This window comes from Crocodylus siamensis, chromosome 5 (genome assembly GCF_052110815.1).
Source record: "Crocodylus siamensis isolate JL-2025a chromosome 5, ASM5211081v1, whole genome shotgun sequence".
Lineage (NCBI taxonomy): Eukaryota > Metazoa > Chordata > Crocodylia > Crocodylidae > Crocodylus > Crocodylus siamensis.
Genome location: NC_143399.1, coordinates 176,173,615 through 176,186,495, shown reverse-complemented (window position 1 = coordinate 176,186,495; position 12,881 = coordinate 176,173,615). Strand labels below are relative to the sequence as shown.

The 12,881-nt window shown below is 42.8% G+C and overlaps 1 pseudogene; it reads right to left on the bottom strand.

The window, feature by feature from the left end:
- Nucleotides 1-12,422, bottom strand: part of LOC149864953 (macrophage mannose receptor 1-like) — a 62,337-nt pseudogene extending 49,915 nt beyond the window's left edge.
- Nucleotides 12,423-12,881: the final 459 nt, after the last annotated feature.

Below are 12,881 nucleotides of genomic sequence, written 5' to 3'. Positions count from 1 at the left end.
AAAGAAGTAAAATTAAAAACTAAGAAACTTTATTTTCCTTAATCAAAACCATCCAATAAAATGACACTTTTCAGAGCGCTAAAATACATACTAATAGTTGAAAAGAAGAATGCAGTGTATAAACATATGGAGAGATATTTAAAGGCTAAACGATTTCTCCTAATCAATCAACATTTTATCTTAGTGCTGAGATGGAAGGTTCTTTCTTTTACTAGACCCTGCAATCCAAAACTTTACAAAAGCTAAGTATAATCATATCAGAGCTCTTGAAAAATCATCTTCTAAGTGTTTCCATAGACTAAAGGCAGAAAGAAATTATAAACATTTAAAAATAATTCACCTCCTCCTTGTCATGTTCCAAATCTGTGGCCTAATAGCATAACAGGTATCCATTATCAGATAAATCCAAGCTCATTTCTAACATGGCACCAAGCAAGTTTGTAACTTCATAACAGTTACAAACATCTATTTATGGCAGACTAATTCCTGAAATCTGTAAAAGCACCCATTTCCTAGTGATATTAACTTCCTTTAGGCTTTACCTTACAGTTATACATGTTCCTTGAAAACTACCAGAAAAAAATTAAAATATGTAACCAATTATGGCTACTCTGTCATCATGAACTGAGATCAGAAGACATGGAAAGCATAATCTTTCCTGGAATGGAGACAGGGCCAGTATCACTATGTTTCCTAAACAGGGCATGATCACTTCCCCCTGTCTTGTAGGCAGTGATGGTTTCAAGGGCCTGGGCAACAAAGGCTTTCTCTTTTTCAAAGCCAACTTTAAGACTGCTGCTGACAAGCTTGATCAGAATACTGAGACACAGTTGTGACAGGCAGAAAAAAATTAAAAATCCCCATCCCATTGAAATCTGTGGACATCTTATCACTGACTTCAAAGGAACCAGGGTTTCCCACAGCGTTTTCTCCTATAATTCTTTTGTTACATTACCTTTCAGGAATGCTTGATCATGAATCTCCATGATGCTTACTAATTCTGTATTCTGCTGCCGACAGCTACTCCTTGCTTGGTGCCATGTTAGAAATGAACTTGGATTTATCTGATAATGGATACCTGTCCAAAATATTTCAGTATTATCTGGAAAAGGAAATTGAATATTGCCATTAATTATGATTGCCCCAACTACAATGAGACGGGACATGTAGTTCTACCAATGTAAAATGTGCCATGGTCTAACAGTATGTGATATTATTTATAAAAGGTACCATCATCCAAGAGGCAAGGATTTCTAGGGTGATACCTTTTATTGGACTGACTATCTGACTAGGATAGAGTGAGACAAGCTTTTGAATTCAAGACATTATTCCTCAGGTGCATCAGTACCACCAGCAACAGCAAAACTGAAATAAAATGAGGATAAGAATTCATTTTTTCTTTTTTAATTTTACAGCTTTAAGTGACAACATTCTCTCAAACATCTGAATTTTCAGGGGCTAGAGGAACATTTGCATTTACTCTACAAACAAAGAACCAGCCCTGAACTAAAGAAAATAAAATGGCAGGCATTTAAATGTCCTGTCGTCTTAGAAGCCATCCATGTTCACAGAAAATTGTCATCAAAATAAATTATGCTTATCTTGAAAGAAGATAACAGATAAAATGATAAAAGTAGCAAAACTGGGCCCTTGGTAAAGTGACAGGCTAAGGAAAGAGCTTGAGCAAGTGCTAATGTGGCCAGTACTTTAAAAATCCTCATTCACAGAAACAGTATTGATGTGTTCTTTAAAAAGCATTTTACATGAGGCAGTGATTTGCTTTCAGGGTGAGAGAGTCCAAAGTAGAAGTGTCAGCTTGGAAGAAAGGGCAAAGATGAGATAAAGGCTACAGGCTACATACAAGTTTTACATTTCTACTGGGAGAATGAACATTCTCCCAGTAGAGGTGAGAAGCATACAAGAATTCATTGAATTTCTCCCGGAGAACAAACATGTTTGCAGTACCACATAACACAATACCGTACTTGTCTGGACGTGCCCTATGTGTCCAAGTCAAATTCAGAATCCATATTGAATTACAACTTCATTTTCGATTTTGACATCCTTTTTTTATGTTAGGTGCTGGACACATTTAGCTTTGCACAGAAGCATGTTACTGTAATGCAGTCCAAACTGCTACCTGACCTATGAAAGGCACTTGACACCTACTTGAATGTGTAGTGTAAGGTGCATCTTTGATTCCTTCTCAACTGATGTCCCAGTCCCACAGAATAACTGACTCCTTAACTAGCGTGACTGGGGGAAGGTATGAAAGATTCACAGCCTGGACACAATGGACAGAAAGCTTGGCAAGGCCATCAGCTCACAGAAAAGTAGAGATCAGAATGTGAGGCCAAACACCTGTAACTTCAAAATGCTGTTTAAAAGGAAAGTAACTATAGTTAAGATACGTCTCGGTTGTGCCTGTGTTCCTTAGTTTCCTGTCAGGTTGCCCCAAACAAAACCAGAAGCCTACCACAGCCAAGGAAGAACTCTGCAGGAGTATGTGTAGAAACATGGGGGTATCAGGAGCTTCAAGAAATTGATGCCAAGGTCTGAGCTTTCCTCTCCTACATTTCAAGGTAGGGCCCAGACAAGGCCCAATTCACTTAAATGGCTATAGAATCTAGGAGCTTCCAGAGGAAGTTTTAAGATGGCTTGGATGCCTTAGCTGAGCATTTCCACAGCTTGAAATGTTTACCAATCAAATATATTCACTTTTAACTGTGAAGTTCCTGTGTTTCTAATACTTGTTTTTTTAGAAAAATACAATATTGCAGAAGAGTTCTTTTATCTTAAATTCTTGGTGTGCACTCTTAATCCCAGTTCCACCTTAACATAATTGGTCTTTTTTTGTTTACACCCATGCATACATTATACCTGTATTATACTTCCAGTTATATGCCTGATAGTGTGGCTCTTATAAAAGTACGTGTCTATATAAATATTCTGGGCTGGCTTTTTACTTTTGATCTGACTGAGAGAGAGAGCGAATGCAGAAGCCAGTTTCCCATGCTTGCAGAAGTTAGAGGCACCCATAGTGCTAACTATGCTTTGTTTGGTCATTGGACAATTGATGTAATGGCAGGGGAAGTTAAACAAGTCTAGTTACTCCCTCATCTCCCATTGCAAGCCCACCCTTCCCTTCCCCCACCCCAACCCCAAACCTGCACACACAGGGCCATCAATGATCTTTTCATAACTGTTTGAAAACTGGAAATTCAGAATTAAAAGCCCGTCTTGTGTCCTCCTTTCTGCTGTTTTCTAATCTCCTGCTAGGAACTCCCTCTCTCCTTATTTCTTGTGTAAAGCCATGTCTTCTCCTGAGAGGGTTCAAATATATCCTAGCAATGCCATATATTGTCTTAAATTTAAACTAAAGAACAGTTAGGCTGTTTATGACAGTAATAAAATGCCTAAGGAGAGAAGTAAAAAACAAAAGCACTTTCATATCCAGTTTTATTGGGGATAAACAACAGAGACTTACCCAGCAGCTGCAAAGCACTATGAATTAGGGAAAAGAAAATCAGGTACCTGGAAAGAGTCATTGCAAATATTTCATTTCTTTCTTCCTTTACATTAAAAGATGAACTATAATATCCACTGTCAATAAAACCCTTCTAAAATGAGGCAGATAGCAAGTTCTCCTCTGTTTCAAAGGGCTGATATATGAGGGGAAAGCTTTGGGCTCTAAATAAGGAAATATCCTGTCACATATAGTATTTTGAAACAAGAAGAATTCATGCTATGAACTTGCTTTTTGGAAGGGAATTGCTCTTCGCTGTAGTCAGAAAACAATGAGCTTAGTCAGAAAACAATGAGCTTATAATTCTTGCCATTTCCTGAGGCTTTGTTATTATCAGGAACGGGTCAGTGTCATATCCTGGCAAACCTCTACAAAGGTTAGTGAGGAGGCTAGTAAAGTTGAAGATGAAAGTTTATCTCCTAATTCATAAAGCTTACACCCCAGACACAGTGAGATAGTGCTCATAATACCCAATAAAAGTGTTAGTGTTTCATAGATCTGTAGATTGTAGAGTTGAAAGGGACCACAAAGGATCATTGTGTCTGACCCCCTGCCCCTGTCAGGAAAGAGGACTGAGGTCAGATGACCCCAGCCATGTGACTATCAAGCCTCCTCTTGAAGACCTCCAAGTTAGGTGATAGTACCACCTCTCTTGGAAGCCCATTCCAGATTCTGGCCACCCTTACTGTAAAAAAATTCTCCCTAATGTCTAACCTACTCTCCACTAGTTTGCACCCATTATTCCTAGTTACTCCTAGGGGCACTCTGGTAAATAGTGCATCTCCAATTCCCTGCTATCTTCCCCTGATAAACTTATAGGTGGCTACAAGGTCTCCCCTGGGCTGTCTCTTATGAAGACTGAAGAGATCCAGATCCTTCAACCTCCCCTCAACTATGACTCCAAGATCCCTTTCAGCCACTAAGGTTGTGAGAAGGTCATCCCCCCAACCTATAAGTGTTCTGGGGATTCCTCCTCCCTAGGTGGAGTACCTTAAATTTATCTTTGTTGAATTGCATCCTATTTCATTCTGCCTATTGATCCAACCTGTCCAGATCAGCCTGTATCTTCTCCCTGCCCTCTGGTGTGTTAACTTTGCCCCATAACTTGGTATCATCTGCAAACTTGGAGAGGGTGCTCTCCACACCCTTGTCCAAATCACTGATGAAGATATTAAATAACACCAGTCCAAGGACCGAACCTTGTGGGACCCCACTGCCCACCTCCTTCCAGGCCGAGAATGACCCATCCACCACCACTCTCTGGGTGCAGTCCCTAAGCCAGTTGGCCACCCACCTGACTGTATAAGCATCTACTCCACAGCCTGCTAGCTTCCCTATGAGAATAGGATGCAAAACTGTGTTGAAGGCCTTCTTAAAATCCAGGTAGATTACATCAGCCTCAGCCCGTGTTAAGGCAGTGTGTAACCTGGTCATAAAAGGCTATAAGGTTTATCAGGCAGGATCTACCTATGACAAACCCATGCTGGTTTTCTTTCAGTATCATTTCCCCTGCTGGACCTTCACAAATGCACTCTTTGATGATTTTTTCCAGTATTTTTCCAAGGATAGAAGTAAGACTGACTGGCCTAAAGTCCTCCCTTCTCCCCTTCTTAAAAATGGGCACCACATTAGCCCTTTTCCAGTCCTCAGGGACCTGGCCAGAGCACCATGGAAGCTCAAAAAGCTGTGCCAGTGGCTCAGCTATGACACTGTCCAATTCCTTCAGCACCCATGGATGGAGGTCATTCGTGCGAGCTGACTTGTACCCATCCAGCGCTTCCAAGTGCTCCTTAACTAAGTCAGCACTAACCTTTGGCAGTCTGGTGCCCTTTGGACATCTGTCTGTGCTCAAGGTGGAGGAATTGTCTTGGTCAGTACTCAGGAATACTGAGTTTGGAAAACATGTTTGGTGGAAAGAAATGAGACTTTGTGTTACTCAAGGAAATTCACCCCACAGGTATTTGTCCAAAATGCAAAAAATTACTTTGTCTGAACCACACTGTCATATATCTCATCCTTCTTCAAATCTACATACACATCAAGTGGAGATGTATACCCTTTTGGCCTAAAGGTACCTCATGAATAATCAGTAAGGACTTGTGGTAGAAGTGATGTCTTTTATTAGACCTTCTAGATTTTTGCAAGAAAAATTCTTTAATTGCAAGCTTTCAGACACAAACCCCCTTCTTCAGGTATCAGAAAAGATTGTAAAAGTTCCCCTGGGTAGCAATGAAAGTTCATATTTCATAAGAGAGCTGAAGGTGTGGTAAAATCTCTATTGTTTCATTATATCAATGAAAAAAAGAAAAATTATGTTATTAAATTATGACAGATGTATAAATTCAATAATGTTTTTAAAGTCAAAAGATAATGTGACAGCAGTGGGAATCAGTAATCCTTGCTAATGCTACCAATCCAATGGAGATATATAAACGCAAGAATTAATTAAATTGTTTTTATTTGACTGTTCAGCAGAAAATTTAAATGGAAAGGCAGTTCCCTGAGGAAATCTGCTAGATTATGCTAAAAAGAAAGGAACTGACTGACCTTCTGAATAATAATATTTTATGAAAGATTAATATGGAAACTTGAGAAAATGAACAAAATTACTAAAATTGAAATGCTGAAAAATATCAGCAACTGAAGCATAAGCACATATAATTAATAGATTCATAGATGCTAGGGTTGGAGGAGACCTCTAGAGATCGTCAAGTCAGACCCCCTGCCTGGGCAGGAAAGAGTGGTGGGGTCAGATGACCCCAGCCAGATGCCTATCCAGCCTTCTCTTAAAGACCTCTCAAGGTAGGGGAGAGCACCACCCCCGTTGGAAGCCCATTCCAAATTTTGGCCACTGTTACCGTGAAGAAGTTTTTCCTGATAACTAGCCTAAATCTGCTCTCTGTCAGTTTGTGACCATTGTTCCTTGTTACCCTAAGAGGTGCCCTGGTGAACAGAGCATCTCCGGCCCCTTGCTGTGTTCCCCTAATGAATTTGTAGGCAACCACAAGATCACCTCTCAGCCTTCTCTTGCAGAGGCTGAAGAGGTCCAGGTCTCTCAGTCTTTCCTCATAGGGCTTGTCCTGCAAGCCCTTAACCATATGAGTGGCCCTCCTTATTATATCACTAGGATACTACATATAACTTGCTTAATACTTTTCATAATCCACTCTTAATTTTAACTACTAAAACAGATGCTATCTTTGACTTCAACTGGTATTTCAGAAGTTGTTAAAATGGAAATTCATTGAATTTCAGAGCCCACAGAATGACTAGGGGAGGGTGAATGGGACGTGGACCCCAGATCATGAGTAACACAGATGTTGAAATGGAATCAGGGTGACTCAAGGCTCCCCCAGGGAAGATGCTGTTACTGGGAGGGGAGCTGTTGGTGAGGCTAGCAGCCAGGGTGTGAACCCTCTTAACTACCCTATAGCTGCTTTTCTTTTCTTTTGCCCCCAAATTCAGCATTTTAAATCACCACTCAAGATAAGAATCAAAGGTAGATCCCTGCTAACTCTAGACCTGCTAGCTGTGCTGACATCTCCCCCTCTAGCAGCATTACCCACTGGTAGGGGTCCTAGAATGCATACTCTATCAGTTACAACTCAGTCGAAAGTGACAGTATCCTTAAGATTCCGTTTTTAGTAAATCATGCATTACCAGGTATAATTACAGTATCATATTTACTCAGATATAAGACAAGGCTTTTTCTCCAGAACAGAATGGGGGAAAAATGCTTATATTTGCATACCAAAAAATCCCATTAAACACATTGCCTATCCTTACGCTACTGCCAGAGAAGCAAACGCAGTCATGGAAACCAACTATGAGGTTGATAGAATGTAACCAACGATGATCATTAGGGCTGTGCGAAGCTTTGGGTGGTGATTCAATTCGGAGGAGATTTGGCCCAATTTGGTGGCTGAATCTTTGAATCCAAATCAAATCACAGTAACAATTTAAAGGTCCAAATCAATTCAGAACTCTCTAAATTTTTGGGAAAGATTTGGAGAGCTTTGATGATTCAGACAGTCCCCGGTGACTGCAGCAGAGAGCTGCAGCCGACTCCAGTTGGTAAGTACTGGGGTGGATGAGGGGTGCTGGAGAGGGGACCATGGGGGGAACCCTGCCCAACCCCCCTGCTCCCCCAGCTGCCCCCACGGCTGCTCCTCCCCTTTCTAGGTACTTTAAAAAAAAGCCCTGGTTCTCACCGGGTGCTGCCAGGTGGGGGTGCAATCCCTGCTGCCTCCCTTTGCCCCACGCTGCATGGGGGGTCATGCCAGAAGCCCCCTGACCCCCCCATTCCTCCAGCCCCCCACAGAAGTGTCCCACCAGGGCCAGCTCCATCCCTTTAAGAAAAAAAACAAACAAGAAAAGCCACTCACCACTCCTGGTGCAGCCTTGGGGCTTCAGGCGCTTGTGCAGAATCCCCCACACAGTTGGGGGGGCAGTTGTAGGCAACAGAGATTGTCCCCCACCCAGCAGCACCTGATGAACACCAGGGCTTTTTTTTTAACAAGTGCCAGGACCAGGGGCAACCACTGCCAGGCTGGGAGAGAGGCCGGGGATGGGCCTGGCTGATTCATAGATTTCATAGACATTTGGGCTGGAAGGGACCCCAGAGGATAATTGAGTCCAGCCCCCAGCCCCAGGGGCAGGAAGTCAGCAGGGATCATAGGATCCCAGCAAGATAAGCATCCGAATGTGTTTTGAAGGAGTTCAAAGTGGATGCTTGAACCACCTCAGGTGGCAGTCTGTTCCAAACCTTGGGGGGCCCGGACAGTGAAGAAGTTCTTTCTTATGTCCCGGCTGAACTGGTCACAGTGTAGTTTGTGACCATTCAACCTTGTCATCCCTTGTGGGGCTCTGATGAACAGTCATTCTCCCAGATCCTGATGAGCACCCCTGATAAACTTATAGGTGGCCATCAGATCACCCCTGAGCCTGTGCTTTTCCAGGCTGAATAGCCCCATTGCTCTCAGCCTCTCATCATAAGGTCTGTTTTCCTGACCTCTGATCATGCGTGTGACTCTCCTCTGCATCCTCTCAAGCTTCTCCACGTCCTTTTTGAATTGCAGAGCCCAAAACTGGATGCAGTACTCCAGCTGCAGCCTCACCAAGGCTGAGTACAGCGGGAGAATGACTGGGATTTGCTCGAGAAGCATCTATGGATGCAAGCCAGTGTTTTGCTCATTTTACTAGCCACAGCATCACAATGAAGACTCATGTTCATCTTGTTATTGATGACCCCCAAATCCCTTTCATCTGTAGTGCTAACCAGCGTAGCACTACCGAGCCCATAAGCATGGTGCAGGTTTTTCCTCCCCAGGTGGAGAACCTTGCATTTTTTGATGTTAAACACCGTCAGGTTCTTGTCCACCCATTCCATGAGTCTGTCCAGATCTGCCTGGATCACCCTCCTATCCTCTGGTGTGGACACCTTACCCGAGAGTTTGGTGTCATTGGCGAACTTGGCCAGTTTGCTTCTGACACCAATGTCCACATCATTGATAAAGATGTTAACTGTATAGGCCCTAGGACAAAGCCTTGTGGGACCCCACTGATCACAGTGCACCAAGACAATTGACTCCCATCGACCACCACCCTTTGGGTCCCACCGCAGAGCCAGTTCCCTAGCCAGCAGATCATGGTGACATCAAGGCCACAGTTAGCCAGTTTAGCCAAGAGGTGATTGTGGGATACCAAATCAAAGGCTTTTTTAAAGTCAAGGTATACGACGTCGATCTCTTCCCCCTTGTCCAGGTGATAGGTCACCTGGTCATAAAAGGAAATGAGATTGGTCAAGCAAGGCCTACCCACAACAAACCCATGCTGGATATTTCTCAGGATATCGCCATCAGCTAGTCTGCTAAGGATGGCCTCCTTGACAATCTTTTCCAAGACCTTCCCCAGGATAGAGGTCAGGCTGATGGGCCTGTAGTTTGCTGGATCCACTTTCCTCCCTTTCTTGAAGATAGGCACCACATTGGCCCTCTTCCAATTATCGGGCACTTCACCAGAGCTCCAAGAACTCTCAAAGATCCGTGCCGGGGGCTGAGCTATGATGCTCGCCAGCTCCCTGAGTACCGTTGGGTGTAACCCATCAGGGCCGGCTGACTTGAAGGTATCCAGCCTGCTGAGGTGTTCCTTCACGAGGTCAGCTTTGATGGAAGGCAAGGAATCTCCCTGACCCATGTTTTATTTGAAGATTCGGTTGAAGCAAATCACTGTCCCTATCTGAATCACCAAACTGAATCACTGTCCCCCAAATCTGCTGAATCCGAATCCAAATCCAAAGCGAGTACTAGCTGCTTCGTACAGGCCTAATGATCATACCAATAAAACATATGGCTCATATTGGGCACACATACTGATGGGAACCTTTTGTTTGTTTGTGTACATATTTTATTAAAAACACACTTATCACCCTACATTTAGAAAGCTACACATATTGAGCATTCTTGTTTTACCAAGACTTCATATCACAGAAACAACTGTTGGCACTGGATTTAGGACCCAGCCCTTATACCTTTATTCTGGGCAAGCACAACCCCCAGACCAACCACGACCTTTCCATTTGATAATAGGCAAATTGAGACAGAGTGATAACAATAAAACAACAATACAAACAATTTTATAGCTACCAATCCTATGGCTGTCATCAGAGTCAAAGTGCATCTGGTTAGGATGCAGGCTCAACAGCCTGGAGGTGGGATGCTGAGGCCCACAGCCCTCCTCTAGTGGGGTGCCTGAAACAGGCTGCTGGTATGCCCTTGGTCCATGGAGGCCTCAGGGACCCTTCCTGGGAGATGGATGGGGATGGGGACGGGGATGGGGATGGGGACCCCTCTCTGGGAGCAAGACAGGGAGGGACAGGGAGGAAGAGAAGGAGGGAGGAGAATGAAGAGGGAGGGATAGGGAGAGACCTTTAGTTAATCTCAAGTCTATGCTTTTGTATTCTCCTTCCCCCTTGATAACTCCTGATGACTCTTGGTCCGTGGCCATTTCTGGTTGGTTGTCTCTGGCTGGTCACGTATCCATGTAGCCTTCCAGGCCTTCTCTAAATTTGGTATGTTCCCCCAAAACCAAACCAGGACTCAGCCCCACTGCAGCTCTCGAGCCTTGTAGCTGGTGTCACTTATCTCATGTTATGGGACAGTATGGTATATTATACTTCATTGGTTCTCAGGCTGTGTATCTTTGTTGTGTTAGACAACCTGAGTGTAATTTTGTGTTATGGGATGCTTCCTCTCAATTCTCAGGCTGTGTCCATCCATTGACCCTGTTGTGCTAAACAGCCTGTCTGCTTCCAGGGCTATATGGAATTGTGTGCATGAAACCTAGACTCTTACAAATGGATTAACCCCTTCTGCCCATCTTGAACCCTTATAATGTATATATCTATACCTATAAGCCAATTCCCCCCAAAAACAGACTAATAAATGCCATTTCCAAGCCAATACAACTACATATCAAAAACATGCAATTACATATATTAAACCCTTAAACAACATACATTAACTTCCCACAAAACAAAAACAAAAACCCAAACCCTTGTAGAAATCTTTTTCTTCATACAGGACCCCATGAAAAAAATGTTATCTTAGTAATCACCTGAAACTCTACCCCCCTCCCATTAATCCTCTGTTAGTTCAGTGAAACAAGTGTCTCCAGTCCTTTTTCCTCCACTTTTACTCTGCTTCTTCCTGGCCGATCTCTTGTCCCAATCAATGTAATATTTCAGTTCATGTAGCCCCAGCTTCAGGCACTCTCTTTCAGTGAAAGTCAACCCCTTTAACACCCAGAAGTGGCTTATTTTCCATATATTAGTTTCAACACATGCTATTAAAGTCCTTAATAAAGTTTCCTCTCATCCCTTTGATATGAGTCCATGCAGTACCATCTCCTGCTCTAATGACAAGTTGATTTTGGTGACACACAAAAGTGGCAGACTGCTTCCCACACCCACTTTTCGTATTTACACTCCCAAAACATGTCCCACTGTTTCTTCTTCCCTGCACCACTTCTTTGGGCACACTGATGGCCTCATCACCAACACTTCCCTTACCAGCAAAATATTTCTTTCATCCACTCTAAATTATCATGTTCCCTTTTTAGTTGTTTATCTACCACCACTCCCCACACCTTCTTCACTTGTTCTTCTCTGTAGTTTCCCATCAGTGCCATCCTGTCTCTCTCTCGCTTACCACTTTGATCCATTTCTTATGATCCTTCAGGAGCTCCAGCCCTATCTTCCCTATTTTATACCACTGCATGAATATTTTCATCCTGTTGTAATGAATTGGTTGTTGCCATGCCCATGGAATCTTTAAAGAGATCTGATATACTCCCCATTTCCTCAAAATTGAAGCTGTGTGAAATCAAGTGATATGCACAGCTTTCATGTATTATCTTCTTGAGGTTTTTCCTCATCCTCAAAGCCAGCATCTTGGCCATTAACTTACAGTCCATATTAAGTGTAATTGGTTTCTAATTTTTCAGTTCCTTCTCCCCTTTTTTGAAAAGTAAGATCACAATGCCTCCTATAAAATCTTTCCCTGCCTCTCCTGTTTCCCCTGTTTCCTAAAAAACGTATACTATATCCCTCCCCACCCAAAGCCCAAAACTTCTCATAAAATGTCATGGGCAGTCCATCTGCTCCTGGTGATTTCTCTCATTTAAACATTTTTAAACATTCCACCACTTCCTTTAAATTTATCTTTTCTTCCAACTTCTTTGCTTCCTCCTCCTCTACTTTCTCTTCTATCACTTCCAAGAAATCCTTCATCTTCTTCCCATCTGTTTCCTTTTTCTGGTATAGTCCTTCATAACATCTTCTTGTCACCTCCAACACTTCCTCCTTCTTTTCCACCTGCACACCACCTTCTTCCCACATTCCTTTAAGTTCTCCTTTTGCCACCTTCACTATGGCTAAAAAGTGGCCACATTCCTCTGGTACTCTCAAAATATTTCTTCATTGCTCACCACCCCTTATGCTGTTTTGTGTTTGCTTGACATATCTCTTCATCTTGTAACAGCTGCACATTTAAGTCCCATTGTCCCTTCCCTATCATGGAGCTCTTACCAAGACTCGTTTCCACTGCCAGCATCTGGTAATCACTAAAAGCCATTTCTTTCTTCCTTATCCCTATTTCTTTTAATACAAGCACAAATTCAATTCTTCATTGCTCCTTTCCACTGGAGCCTGTTCTAATGAAAACTTTCTTCCCTGCCCATGTATCTCTTAGTGACTCTTCTTTTATTGTATTTGTGAATAGTCTGGATGAGCTGTCTAAAGCTCCATTTCCTCCTTCCCCTGTTCTGTTGCCTACTTCAATTATACAATTGAAATCTC